This window comes from Sander vitreus, chromosome 5 (assembly GCF_031162955.1).
Source record: "Sander vitreus isolate 19-12246 chromosome 5, sanVit1, whole genome shotgun sequence".
Classification (NCBI taxonomy): domain Eukaryota; kingdom Metazoa; phylum Chordata; class Actinopteri; order Perciformes; family Percidae; genus Sander; species Sander vitreus.
Window position 1 is genome coordinate 10817929 of NC_135859.1, and position 12441 is coordinate 10830369.

The 12441-nt window shown below is 46.2% G+C and overlaps 1 long non-coding RNA gene across 1 annotated transcript; it reads left to right on the top strand.

Moving 5' to 3' along the window:
- Window positions 1-3906: 3906 nt before the first annotated feature.
- On the top strand, window positions 3907-11096 carry LOC144517589 (uncharacterized). Its single transcript, XR_013501948.1, has 3 exons — window positions 3907-5372; window positions 5471-6398; window positions 10970-11096. It is a non-coding gene; the product is annotated as an uncharacterized LOC144517589 (long non-coding RNA).
- The last annotated feature ends 1345 nt before the right edge of the window (window positions 11097-12441 follow it).

The following is a 12441-nucleotide window of genomic DNA, read 5'->3' on the forward strand; positions in this document are numbered from 1 at the left end:
CTCTTGTCTTGATGTCCCCCACTTTCAGGTGTTATGGTAATAAAGTGGTACAGTAAGCCAAGTGTTCTCCCTCGGGACTTGACTTACTGGGTGGGATCAGAAAGAGCGCATTATAGGTGGATGCATTAAAGGCTGTCACAATCATTATCACGTTCCCGACGATCACCAACTTTAATGAGGAAAATATTAATTACATTCTCCAGTGCTGTGTCCCCATTATCAGGCTCCGTTTCAGTGCTATGGACAATGCCCCACCAACACAGAGACACTACTGAACCCTACACACACACACACACACACACACACACACACACACACACACACAGCGCTGTTCATGGTTCTGAAACAACAGCGAACGATAGTCACATAGGCTGTGGACATTTTTCTGAGCTATTGTCAATAAAATAAACCCTATTCCTGATGTCAAAATACTGAGTGAAGTTTAGAAAGAATGAAGAATAGACACCTCACTACTCACTATCACGTCATTGACGTGCATTATAATTAGCCATGTGGATTTACCAGAGGGGTGGGTTTGTCTCCGCCAGCAGCTGAGATTACAAAAATTTGCCAAATTTCAAGATGGCAAACTAAGATAAACAGTGAGACTGCTATAGACAGCTTTCTTTTTAGCTTGTTGGTAACAATTTGCAGAGTATTCTGCTGTGCTTGTATTAAACTGCAGCAGTGGATGAGATTGCATGCAGACAGAGCAGATTTAAATATTGCTTTTCAACATGTTGATGCCTGTTGAACAAGTGTATTGATAAAGTATTGGCTTGTTACTCACAAAGGTTTAATTCACTTACTAGGCTGTACCGTTAGTTATCATCTTCACTTCACTGCGGCCTTGTTCGCTGACTACGGTCTGTGCGTGTGTGGAGCTCAGACATTCCCGTTCAGAAGGCTGTACATCTTCCAAAATGCATAGTTTGAGAGATGCAAATACGGGGGTTGGGTTTGCACTGTGCCTGTGGAATGTTACCTGCTGTGACTGAGTAATGTGAAAAGTTTTGTCTTTTATCTAATTCGCGTAATTTAAAAATCACATTATTTCGCAGTGGACTCATTTGAAAGTGGAAATGATAAGGTTTCTGTCAGTATTATTTTCATGCTTATATGATTAAAAACTTTTAAAGCTATTAATTTAAATACATGATAAATGTATCCTAATGGTGCTGACCCCAGAGGTTAATGATGTATCATTTCACTTACCCACAACCCATCTGCTATTAATCAGAATGTTAATTTTTATTAAGTGATCCGGTGTGTGTGTGTCCTGGTCCTGGCTGTGTGTGGTGTATTTGGCCTTCTGCATGACTCTCCTGCAAAGTTGAGCTATCCTACTTTATAAGCACTGCAATGATAATTGTGTAAACCCTGCCTGATGGTTGGTATTTGAAATGGGTGTTGTATCAGTAATGTTAGTCCAAAAAAGCATTTATCTTGCTCGCTTACTCGTTTGCTGAGTAGGAATCTGGACCTTGTGGGCGGGCGCTACTAAGAAATAGAACCCTGCCAGCGCCTATGCACTTCCATTATGTTTGACAGTGGACTTTTATAGTTACCTGAGAAGGTAAAACATGTTGTTTATGTCACATTTGGCTTTCAATACTCTTTGTATCGTGATCTAAGTGCTTCATTCTGCACAGATGTCTAACCCCTAATTTCCACCATGCTGTGTTGGGTGCCCCGCAAGCAATTGCAGCCATTCAAGTCAATGTTTGATACGGCGTGTCCCAGAAGCGTGCATGAAGCGGCTCTCCGCTCCGTTTGGAGAGCTGGGCAGGAAGTGAAACAGCGAGACTATCCAGTCAATTTACACCATGTACGTAGGAGATTAACTTTTGGTCTTGGCCAACATTGCCCGCAAAAACAAACAAAAGTTCACCTTGCCTCTCAGGGCTTCTGTAGTGCACGGAGGTTTCGGTGATCGTAGAAGAGTTGTATAGTGCAGTTTGTCCAGGAATAAACACTGCAGATTCTCAGTACGAAGTATAAAGAAGTTCCCATGCCTCGCCTCCCAGCTGCAGGGCAAAAGTGAAAGGAGAGTCTGTGGGATCACAAACCGCAGCTGAGTGTGCTGCTCTTTGGGAAATCCTTAATGTGACTATATGTAACTTTTTAATGTGATTTTTCATACAATGGTCTTAAATGACCTGTGACAGCAAACGAGACTAACAGTGAAAAGAACGCCATTTTTATATAGTTTTTAGTAAAGCCTCTGCCCGGGTTCAATTTTTCCCGCGCAATCACAGAATGATTTGCGGCAGGTAGACGGCACTACAGTAACACATTCTGACGGGTCAAAGATTTATTTGTAACACCGGATAGCCTGTGTTAGCATATCCAGCCTTTTGAACCAGGTAAAAGGAAGCAGGAAATGTCTTTATACAGGCCTAATTGTATTTTAATGTTATTTTAGAAGTCTAAACTATCTGCTGTAGTTATGGCTGATACTGGGGCTTTAACAGATGGAGACAATTACGGGATTGTAAATGATTCAAATCCCACCCCGAATTGGCCCTCAGGTATGTAATTTGTCTATTTCATTCATAAAATAACAATGCGCAATGTGGTTGTACGTCAGTATCCTACTTAATTACGTCCCCCTTCCATTTAGCATGGACGTTTTATTCCTTTTACTCCGTGTTTGTGTTGGCTTACTATTTTCTTTGCCCTTGTCCCCCTGTAACTTTACTTGTGTAAAGCGTCTGTGTGTTTCATGAAATGTGCTATATTAATCTAAGTTATTATTACGTTGGTTGCTACAACAAACTCCTAATGCTTTGGCTCGTGACACAGTGACAGTGATACCCAGTTTAGCTCATGAGACATACAAAGTAGGCTAAGTTACCGTATGCAGCACTGGAAATGCAACGATGCATCTGTAACTTATTCTTTCATTGTAAATGAATGATTTCTGTCTGAGCAGAACATTCATCGCAACACTAACTCAGTAATATACAGTTGTAATAGTGTATTTTGTGTATATTCCAGCTAACTTTATTTTCTTAAGTGGTACTGTCTCAAAAGGGGAAACAGGATGTTCCATTTGTCGACAATGACGGGGGTGGGGGGTATGGATTTTACTACCTTCTTATAATGTCATTTAAAATGCAGTGATTGTGTTAGATTAGCCTTGTTACTGTTGTTGAATTGTTTCAGCCCAAAAGAAAGCAGTAATGTTTCATGTACATTTATTTCCGTGTAGATATGTTGATAATTGTGATCAGTGAATCACCTGTGTATTGTGGTACATGCGCATGAGCGTCTCTCTCTCAGTCTGTTTTGGAAACTGAGAGAGACTGGTATGTTGACAGAGTATTCCGCTTATAAATGTAATTCCAATGTTGATGCACTATGCCATGACTATGTTCTGGAGGAGTGATGAGGGACAGATGTGGTGTGTAGGGCTGGAGTCTGTGTTGTAATGTGTTTCAAAGTTATTGCGAAAGTTTATATTGCACTGTGTTCCTTTTGAAGTGCTGCTGCTTTGCCGCTGTGTGCAGAGTCGCGCCTCACGACGTGCGGCATTATGGGAAATGTAGTTTCCCTGTGGGATTTGTATAAAATGAATGTGATGTGTATTTGTACTGTTCTAGTGTGTGTGCACATATGAGGTCTCTGTGTTTACCTGTGATCTATTACACAGGAGGCAGGGCATGTTTACTTTATTTTGCATTTGTTTTACTTTATTATTTTATGTATCCCTTACAGTAGTCTGAGAAGAGGGTGTGTGGAACTGATGCAGTCCCTGTCACATGTTGTGTCATTACAGGTATGATTGTCAAAGAAAATAACCACTATATGATCATTTCGTTTTACTAAACTGTGTAAATGTTTTGTTATCTTTAGACTGTGTAAATGTTTTGTTATGCTCAGTCTGTTTTGGAAACTGAGAGACAGTAGTCTGAGAAGAGGGTGTGTGGAACTGATGCAGTCCCTGTCACATGTTGTGTCATTACAGACTCACTCAGTAAAACAAAGATCCAAAGAGAGCTGTGGTGTAGTGGTGAGGACGCGACTACGGGGAAAGGACGCCTCACACGCCGGGAGACGGCCGCTGGGGACGCGCGACAATAACGGGATGGCGGAGGTTAGGTTTAGGAAAAACACTACGGGGAAAGGATGCCTCACACGCCGGGAGATGGCTGCGGGGGACGGCCGCTGGGGACGCGCAACAATAACGGGATGGCAGAGGTTGGGTTTAGGAAAAACACTACAGGGAAAGGACGCCTCACATGCCGGGAGACGGCCGCTGGGGACGCGCGACAATAACGGGACGGTTGGGATTAGGAAGACTACAGGAAACAAAACGCCACACGCGGGATGCGATCCCCACTCGCCCTGGTGAAAGTCCTGTGTTGTTTGACCCATCCACCACCCCAACCAACCTCCCTACGCGGATTTTCGGCTTTTTATACTACTCCCTACCATTTTCGTGCTGTGACCACGAAATATGCTTCCCATTGAAATACATTACTTCACATTTTCGTGCTGGCCACCACGAAAAAAACGAGAAAAACGTCCCCGTGAACACGTATCAATAGATTAAATAACGTGACCATTTCACGAACTGCCATGAGACTGGGCTGAAAATAAGCATATTAAAAGCAGTTAAAAACAATAAAACCAGTAGCTATCAGGTGAGAAATGTAAGACTATTGTATGTGGAAAGCTAATCTGAAGAGGTGTGTTTTGATTAGTGTTTTGAATGTGTTCAGGTCAGTACAGTCACGGATGTGTATGGGTAGGGAGTTCCAGAGGGAGGGGGCTGCAATGGTGAAAGCTCACCCCAGGTACGGTGCGTGGTCCTGAGTGGTGGGGAGAGGAGGTTTGCGTTGAGCATCAAGTCGGATTTATTGTAGTTGAGTTGGAGAAGGTTGGTATGCATCCAGGTTTGAATATCGGTGAGGCAGTTCGTCAGGGTGGAGGATATAGTTGTGGTGATGGATTTGGTAGAGATGTAGATCTGGACATCATCGGCGTAGCAGTAGAAGTGAAGACCATGTTTGCGTATGATATTTCCGAGTGGCAGGATGAAAAGGATGAGAAGGAGAGGACCAAGCACCGAACCTTGGGGGATGCCTTGTGACAGAGGAGCAATGGAAGAGGTGCAGTGTCATGAATCCCGCCTCCTGAGTTCATTTTCTGCCTCAGTTCCTGTTTTTCCCCTGTGAGTCTGTGTTTTCTGGGAGTTCCTGAACGCACCCTGTCTGGTTGCCTGGCGACGAAGCAAGGCGGGAGAATCTGCAACCACTCATACCTGTGTCTCATCTGCAATCTGCACACCTGGTCCTGATCATCACCTCTCCACCATTTAAGCCGTGAACTGACATCCATTCCCTGCCGGATCGTTAGCCTCACCAGTATGTTTGCTAGAGTATCAGTTAGTAAGTTTGAGAAGTTTGTTCTGCTGTTTTGTGACGTTGTTCCGTTGCTAATCTGCCTGTTCCTCTGTCTGCAGTTTTGTGACCTGGGAAATTCTCTTCACCTCTGCCTAGCTGTCTGCTTCACCATCATTATTGGATCTGCATTTACCCGTCAGCCGACCCACTTCCACCTACTGCCTCACCAGCTGGACTTACCTGCTTGCACGTACAAAGCCAAATAAAGACTCACCTTTTTTTTCATTCTACTTACCTTGTCCTTGTCTGCTTTTGGGTTCCTGTCCTAGTGAATCGTGACAAAACGATCCAGCCAAGATGAACCCAGCGGACCTGGACTCTGTTCGCCATGCCATTACCCAACAGGAAAATATGTTGGGGTAGCACAGCACGGCGCTTAAGGAGATGGCGTCATCTGTGAGTAACTTATCTGCCTGTCTGACGGGAATGCAGGCTCAGCTCGGTGTTCCTGCAGATAAACCACCACCTGTTTCTCTCCCCATGCCTGCTATTCCTGGAGCTGTTTCGTTTTGTGAGATTCATGGCTGAGATGAGGAAGCTTTTTGACCACCCCGTCCAAGGTAAGGACGCATCTAAAAGACAGTTTTCACTCCGCCAGGGAGCCCGCAGCGTAGCAGAGTTTGTTATTGAATTCAGGACATTGGCAGTGGAAAGTGGGTGGAATTAGGAGTCATTACAGGCTGCTTTCCATCAGGGATTAACTGAACAACTCAAGGATTAACTAATTTCTTATCCAGAGCCTAAAGACCTTGACTAACTGGTGGCGTTGTCCATTCGGGTGGATAACCGATGCCGGGAGAGAAGGAGGGAGAAACAAGGAGGATCTTCCTACCATTCACCGGTCCTGTTGCCATCCAGGTCCGGGAACAGACTGGATTTTACCGGCCGTTCGACACCCCATGAGATTCAAGGAGAGTCAGTCATCTGATCCTGAACCCATGCAGGTGGGACGTCACGGGTTGTCTGTTGAGGAGCGCCAGCGTAGACGTGAGTCCAACAGCTGTCTTTACTGCAGTAAAATGGGCTAGGGCTGCAGCTATCGATTATTTTAGTAATCAAGTATTCTGCTGATTATTCCATCAATTAATCGAGTAATCGGATAAGAAATACTTTTGTGTTATTGAAGAGCAATAATAAACAATAGTGTATCTTTTTCGGAAAAAGCTACATTTTTGTTGCCTACATTGTTTACAATATCATCTCTCAAAAAACTAAACATATGAAGTGCATTTAAGTGCCATATTACATTGTAAAATTTTTAAAGAAAACATTTTCTGAAATGACATCAACCTCACACTAAGGCATACATTAAACATACATAAACATGACCTTAAGTTGTGCTTAACTTTCAGAACTACAAGTTCCATCCTGAAACTGATCTGTATATAGGCCTATATGTATATGTAAATATTAATTATACTCAATCTATTTTAATTTATATATGATATATAAATTAAAATAGATTGAGCTCTGTTACACTTATGCGAGTAGATCGTTGATCAGCTGTTTTTCCGTGAAGAGAGAGAGTGAGAGAAAATGGTACAACAATCAGCTGTTTCTCCGAAGGGATAGTCAACAAGTCGGCTCTTTAGATCAAATTGTGGTCACTGCTACGTATTTTCTTGTCTTTGCTTTTGGTAGTTGGTGTGTTTGGTGTAGTTTCATCGTCCATACAACTCCGTGATTTACTTTAGTCGGGTCCTCTTCATCGTGGAATGGATGAGAAATGTTTTCTGTTGAGATGCTGAAGCATTGACATCGTGCTATTATTAGGGTAAGCTAGTTTGGTATTTCAGTAGACACAATGTACAGAGTTCTCGATTTAACTACGTTTGAACTGATTCTAAACTTTGGACACTTTCTGTTTTCTCCAGCCTGTCTCTTCTCCTAGCCCCTCACTATTTACGCTCTGGCATGTGCCGCCCGCAGACTTGGCATCGTCTGTGTGCGACAATAATAATGATCCGTGTGGAAACACCGTCTGTCAGCAATACAACGTTGGTAACATTGATTTAACGAAGCTTCGAGGCAAATCATTTTGCATTGAGTATTTTTTGTAATCGAATTATTCAATTTATTCGAGGAATCGTTTCAGCCCTAAAATGGGCTATTACATCTCATGTCCACAGCGCTCGTTAAACTGCCAGGCTCGCTAAGTGTGGGAGGCTTCTTAGCGAGCCAACCTCAGTCCCCCAAAAATCCAGTCAGACTCTGTTTTCCTGTCACCCTCAAACACTAACCTGTCTGTTGAGATAAATGCTTTGGTCGATTCAGGGGCGGATGACAGTTTTATGGATGCTGACCTGATGGAACAGCTGGGGCTCTCCAAGGAACAACTACCGGAGGCCATTGAAGCTAGCACTCTTAATGGCAGACTTCTTGCACGAATAACAATGAGAACTGAACCTGTGAAGATGCTGTTGTCTGGTAATTACTCGGAAGTCATGTCCTTTTTTATTCTGCCCTCTCCTCACGCTCCACTGGTTCTGGGTTATCCTTGGTTGAGAGAACACAACCCCACGTTCGTTTGGGTGACAGGAAGGATAACCAGTTGGAGTATTGATTGCCATGCTAATTGCCTTAAGTCTGCCTGTTCCCATTCTGTGTCAAGTCAGGTATCCAACCATGCCCCCCCTGACTTGTTACAGGTTCCTGAAGTCTATCACGGTCTGGGTGAGGTCTTCAGCAAGCAGAAAGCTCTTTCTTTTCCCCCTCACAGACCATATGACTGTGTCATAAACCTGATCCCTGGAGCTACTTACCCTAAGGGACGCCTCTACAGCATCTCTCGACCGGAACGCGAGGCTATGGAGTCCTACATAAAGGATTCTCTTGCTGCTGGCCTCATTAGTCCCTCCTCGTCACCCCTGGGAGCAGGGTTCTTCTTCGTTGGTAAGAAAGATGGGTCCCTTCGGCCATGTATTGATTACTGTGGATTAAATGATATCGCCATCAAGAACAAGTATCCTCTGCCTTTGATGAACTCTGCTTTTGACTCCCTGCAGGGCTCTATTGTGTTCACTAAGCTCGAATTACACAATGCATATCATCTCGTCCGGATCAGAGAGGGGGACGAATGGCTGACGGGATTCAATAGACCCATGGGCCATTTTGAGTATCTGGTCATGCCGTTTGGACTCACCAATGCCCCTGCTGTATTCCAGAGTATGGTTAACGATGTCCTGAGAGATATGATCAGTCGTTTTGTGTTTGTTTACCTGGATGATATTCTCGTTTTTTCTAAGGACCTTTCCAGCCATATCCAGCATGTCAAACAGGTCCTACAACGATTACTGGAGAACCGCCTTTTTGTTAAGGCCGAGAAGTGTGACTTTCACGCCCATACCACTTCCTTCCTCGGTTACATCATCTCACATCAAGTGAAGATGGATCAAGAGAAGGTTAGGACGGTTATTGATTGGCCTCAGCCAGGTACTCGGTTACAGCTCCAGAGATTTCTGGGATTTGCCAACTTCTACCGGCGGTTCATCTGTGACTACAGTCGGGTGGCCGCTCCGTTAACTGCCCTGACTTCAAGCACTAGACCGTTTTGCTGGACTTCTGAGGTGGACGAGGCTTTCATGGACCTTAAGAACCGTTTCACTAACGCTCCCTCAGCCTGATACCTCTTGTCAGTTTGTTGTGGAAGTAGATGCTTCGGATGTTGGGGTTGGAGCCATTTTGTCCCAGCGAAGTTCCGCTGATAATAAGCTTCACCCCTGTGCTTTCTACTCTCGTCGTCTTTCTCCAGCTGAAAGGAACTATGATGTGGGGAACCGGGAGCTGCTCCCGGTCAAGCTCGCCTTGGAGGAGTGGCGCCACTGGCTGGAGGGGGCTGTTCACCCGTTTGTTGTTTGGACGGACCACAAGAATCTTGCATACGTGCAATCTGCCAGGCGTCTCAACTCCTGTCAAGCCAGGTGGGCGTTGTTTTTTGGACGTTTTAATTTTTCTCTCACCTTCCGACCAGGCTCGAAGAATGGCAAGGCGGACGCTCTGTCCCGGATGTTTTCTAAGACGGAGGATAACGGGACCAGATCTGAGACCATTCTTCCCCGGGAACTCATTGTGGGAGCTGTTACTTGGAAGATTGAGGAGGAGGTGATGACAGCCCTTCGGATGCAGCCTGGTCCCGGGAACGGCCCGTCCAGTCGTTTGTTTGTGCCTGAGTCAGCCCGTTCTGCTGTGCTCCAGTGGGCACATGCCAACAAGATGGCCTGCCACCCAGGCGTGGCTCGGACCATGGCGTTACTTCGCAGACGGTTTTGGTGGCCTGCCATGGGAGAGGAGACCCTGAGTTTTGTTGCTGCCTGTCCTGTCTGTGCGCAGAATAAGGGTTCCAATCGACCCAGCTCTGGCCTTCACCCCCTACCCATTCCACGGGCAGCCTCACGTCTGGATTCTACTCCCAATCTAATGGTCAAGCTGAGAGGGCCAACCAGAAGATGGAGTCCACGCTTTGCTGCCTTGTCTCTTCCAATCCCACCTCCTGGTCCTCTCAGCTGCCATGGGTCGAGTACGCCCATAACACACTTCCGACATCCGCCACTGGGATGCCCCCCTTTTAGTGCCTGTATGGCTACCAGCCTCCCCTGTTCCCATCCCAGGAAAAGGATCTCTCAGTTCCCTCTGTTCAAGCTCACATTCGTCGTTGCCACCGGACCTGGCATCGTGCCAGGGAAGCCCTTCTGAGAGTTTCTGACCGGTATCAGCTCCAAGCCAACAGTCGCCGTGTTCCGGCGTCCACTTGTGCTGTTGGGGATAAGGTCTGGTTGGCAACCCAAGACCTTCCTCTACAGATGGAGTCTAAGAAACTGTCTCCCAAGTTCATTGGTCCCTTCATGGTGGATAAGAGCATCAATCCTGCTGTGGTCTGCCTGAAACTTCCTAAGACTCTCAAAGTCCATCCTGCTTTCCATGTCTCCTGCATTAAACCTGTTCTCCTCAGTCCCTTGTTACCCCCTCCTCCTCATCCTCCTCCTCCTTGGATGATTGGAGGTGGCCCTGTCTACACTGTGCGCCACATTATGGACTCCAGAAGGCGTGGTCGGGGATTCCAGTACCTGGTGAACTGGGAGGGCTATGGTCCTGAGGAGAGGTGCTGGATTCCTTGGCGTCAGATTCTTGACAATGACCTGCTTCATGACTTCTGCCGCCTCCATCCTTGAGCTCCAGGTTGTCCGCCTGGTGGCGTCCGTCGGAGGGGGGGTTCTGTCATGAATCCCGCCTCCTGAGTTCATTTTCTGCCTCAGTTCCTGTTTTTCGCCTGTGAGTCTGTGTTTTCTGGGAGTTCCTGAACGCACCCTGTCTGGTTGCCTGGCTCACGAAGCAAGGCGGGAGAATCTGCAACCACTCACACCTGTGTCTCATCTGCAATCTGCACACCTGGTCCTGATCATCACCTCTCCACCATTTAAGCCGTGAACTGACATCCATTCCCTGCCGGATCGTTAGCCTCACCAGTATTTGCTAGAGTATCAGTTAGTAAGTTTGAGAAGTTTGTTCTGCTGTTTTGTGACGTTGTCCCGTTGCTAATCTGCCTGTTCCTCTGTCTGCAGGTTTGTGACCTGGGAAGTTCTCTCCACCTCTGCCTGGCTGTCTGCTTCACCATCATTATTGGATCTGTATTTACCCGTCAGCCGACCCACTTCCACCAGCTGGACTCACCTGCTTGCACGTACAAAGCCAAATAAAGACTCACCTTTTTTCATTCTACTTACCTTGTCCTTGTCTGCTTTTGGGTTCCTGTTCTAGTGAATCATGACATGCAGTTGTTGCTGTGTATGAACTGTTGTCTGTTGGTGAGATAGGAACGGATCCAGGAGAGTGCGGTGCCACTGATTTTGCAGTAGGTTTCCAGTCGGGACAGGAGGATGGAGTGGTTGATGGTGTCGAAGGCTGCAGTGAGGTCAAGCATGATACAAATGGTGAGGTGGCCAGAGTCAGAGGAGAGGAGGAGGTCATTGGTGACTTTGAGGAGGGCTGTTTCAGTGCTGTGTTGTGAGCGGAATCCAGATTGAAATGGTTCAAATAGGTTATTGGAGGAGAGGTGGGTTTTAATTTGGGCAGCAACAACACGTTCCAGGATTTTTGATAGGAAGGGGAGGTTGGATATGGGTCGGTAGTTGGACATGGTGTCCCGGTTTAGACCAGGTTTCTTGAGGATGGGGGTGACTGATGCAAGCTTGAATGTTGTGGGGACTGATCCGGAACTGAGAGGAATTGATGATTGTAGTGATGAGCGGGGCGATGGATGGTAGACAGGTCTTAATGAAAGCTGATGGGATGGGATCAAGGCTGCAGCTGGAGCTGTTCATACATGTGGTGAAATGTGAAAGCTCCACAGGGGACAGCAGAGAGAAATGAGAGTGACTGAGATGGAGGGGGGAGGCAGGTGTGGTGGTTGAAGAAGCAGGGGAGGTGGTCAAGTTGTTGTAAATGGTGTTGATTATATGATATATGTATACAATTATTCAAACACTAAAACTAAATACAAAGGAACATTTAGCATTTTTAGGGTAGGTTTGCATTTAAAATCACATGTTGCCTGACCTTCCCAGGATTAAGCCTGTTCCTCTGTTCTGTGACCATTTGTCCTGTTTTTGAGAAAGCTCTCTCAAATGGCACAGAAGTGGCCACGATGGAGAGTCTGGCCTTCACAACTAAATAAGACCCTCATACACCATTTGCCTGGTCTTCCACCAAGCCAGCGAATCCTCACTCCTGGAGATGAGTGGCTCTGCCAAATAGCCCCTCATTTCCATTAAGGCATCTGTTGTGGAGGTTTTTAGCAGTGACTGCCACAGCCACTCTGCTGTCAAAGTCCTCCCAAAATAATGCCTGGCTAGAAGGAGGGTCTTCTGCGCTGGCACCCTCTTCTTGTGGAATATCCACCTGCCCGCTGGACATCCCTCTCATCACCCCAACCACACTTTTGGAGGCTTCATCGGCAGCCATTGGGTCGTGGAAGGCCCGTTGCTTGAACCGGGGATCAAGCAGTGTAGCCTTGGCCAGCAGGGTAAAATGCTCT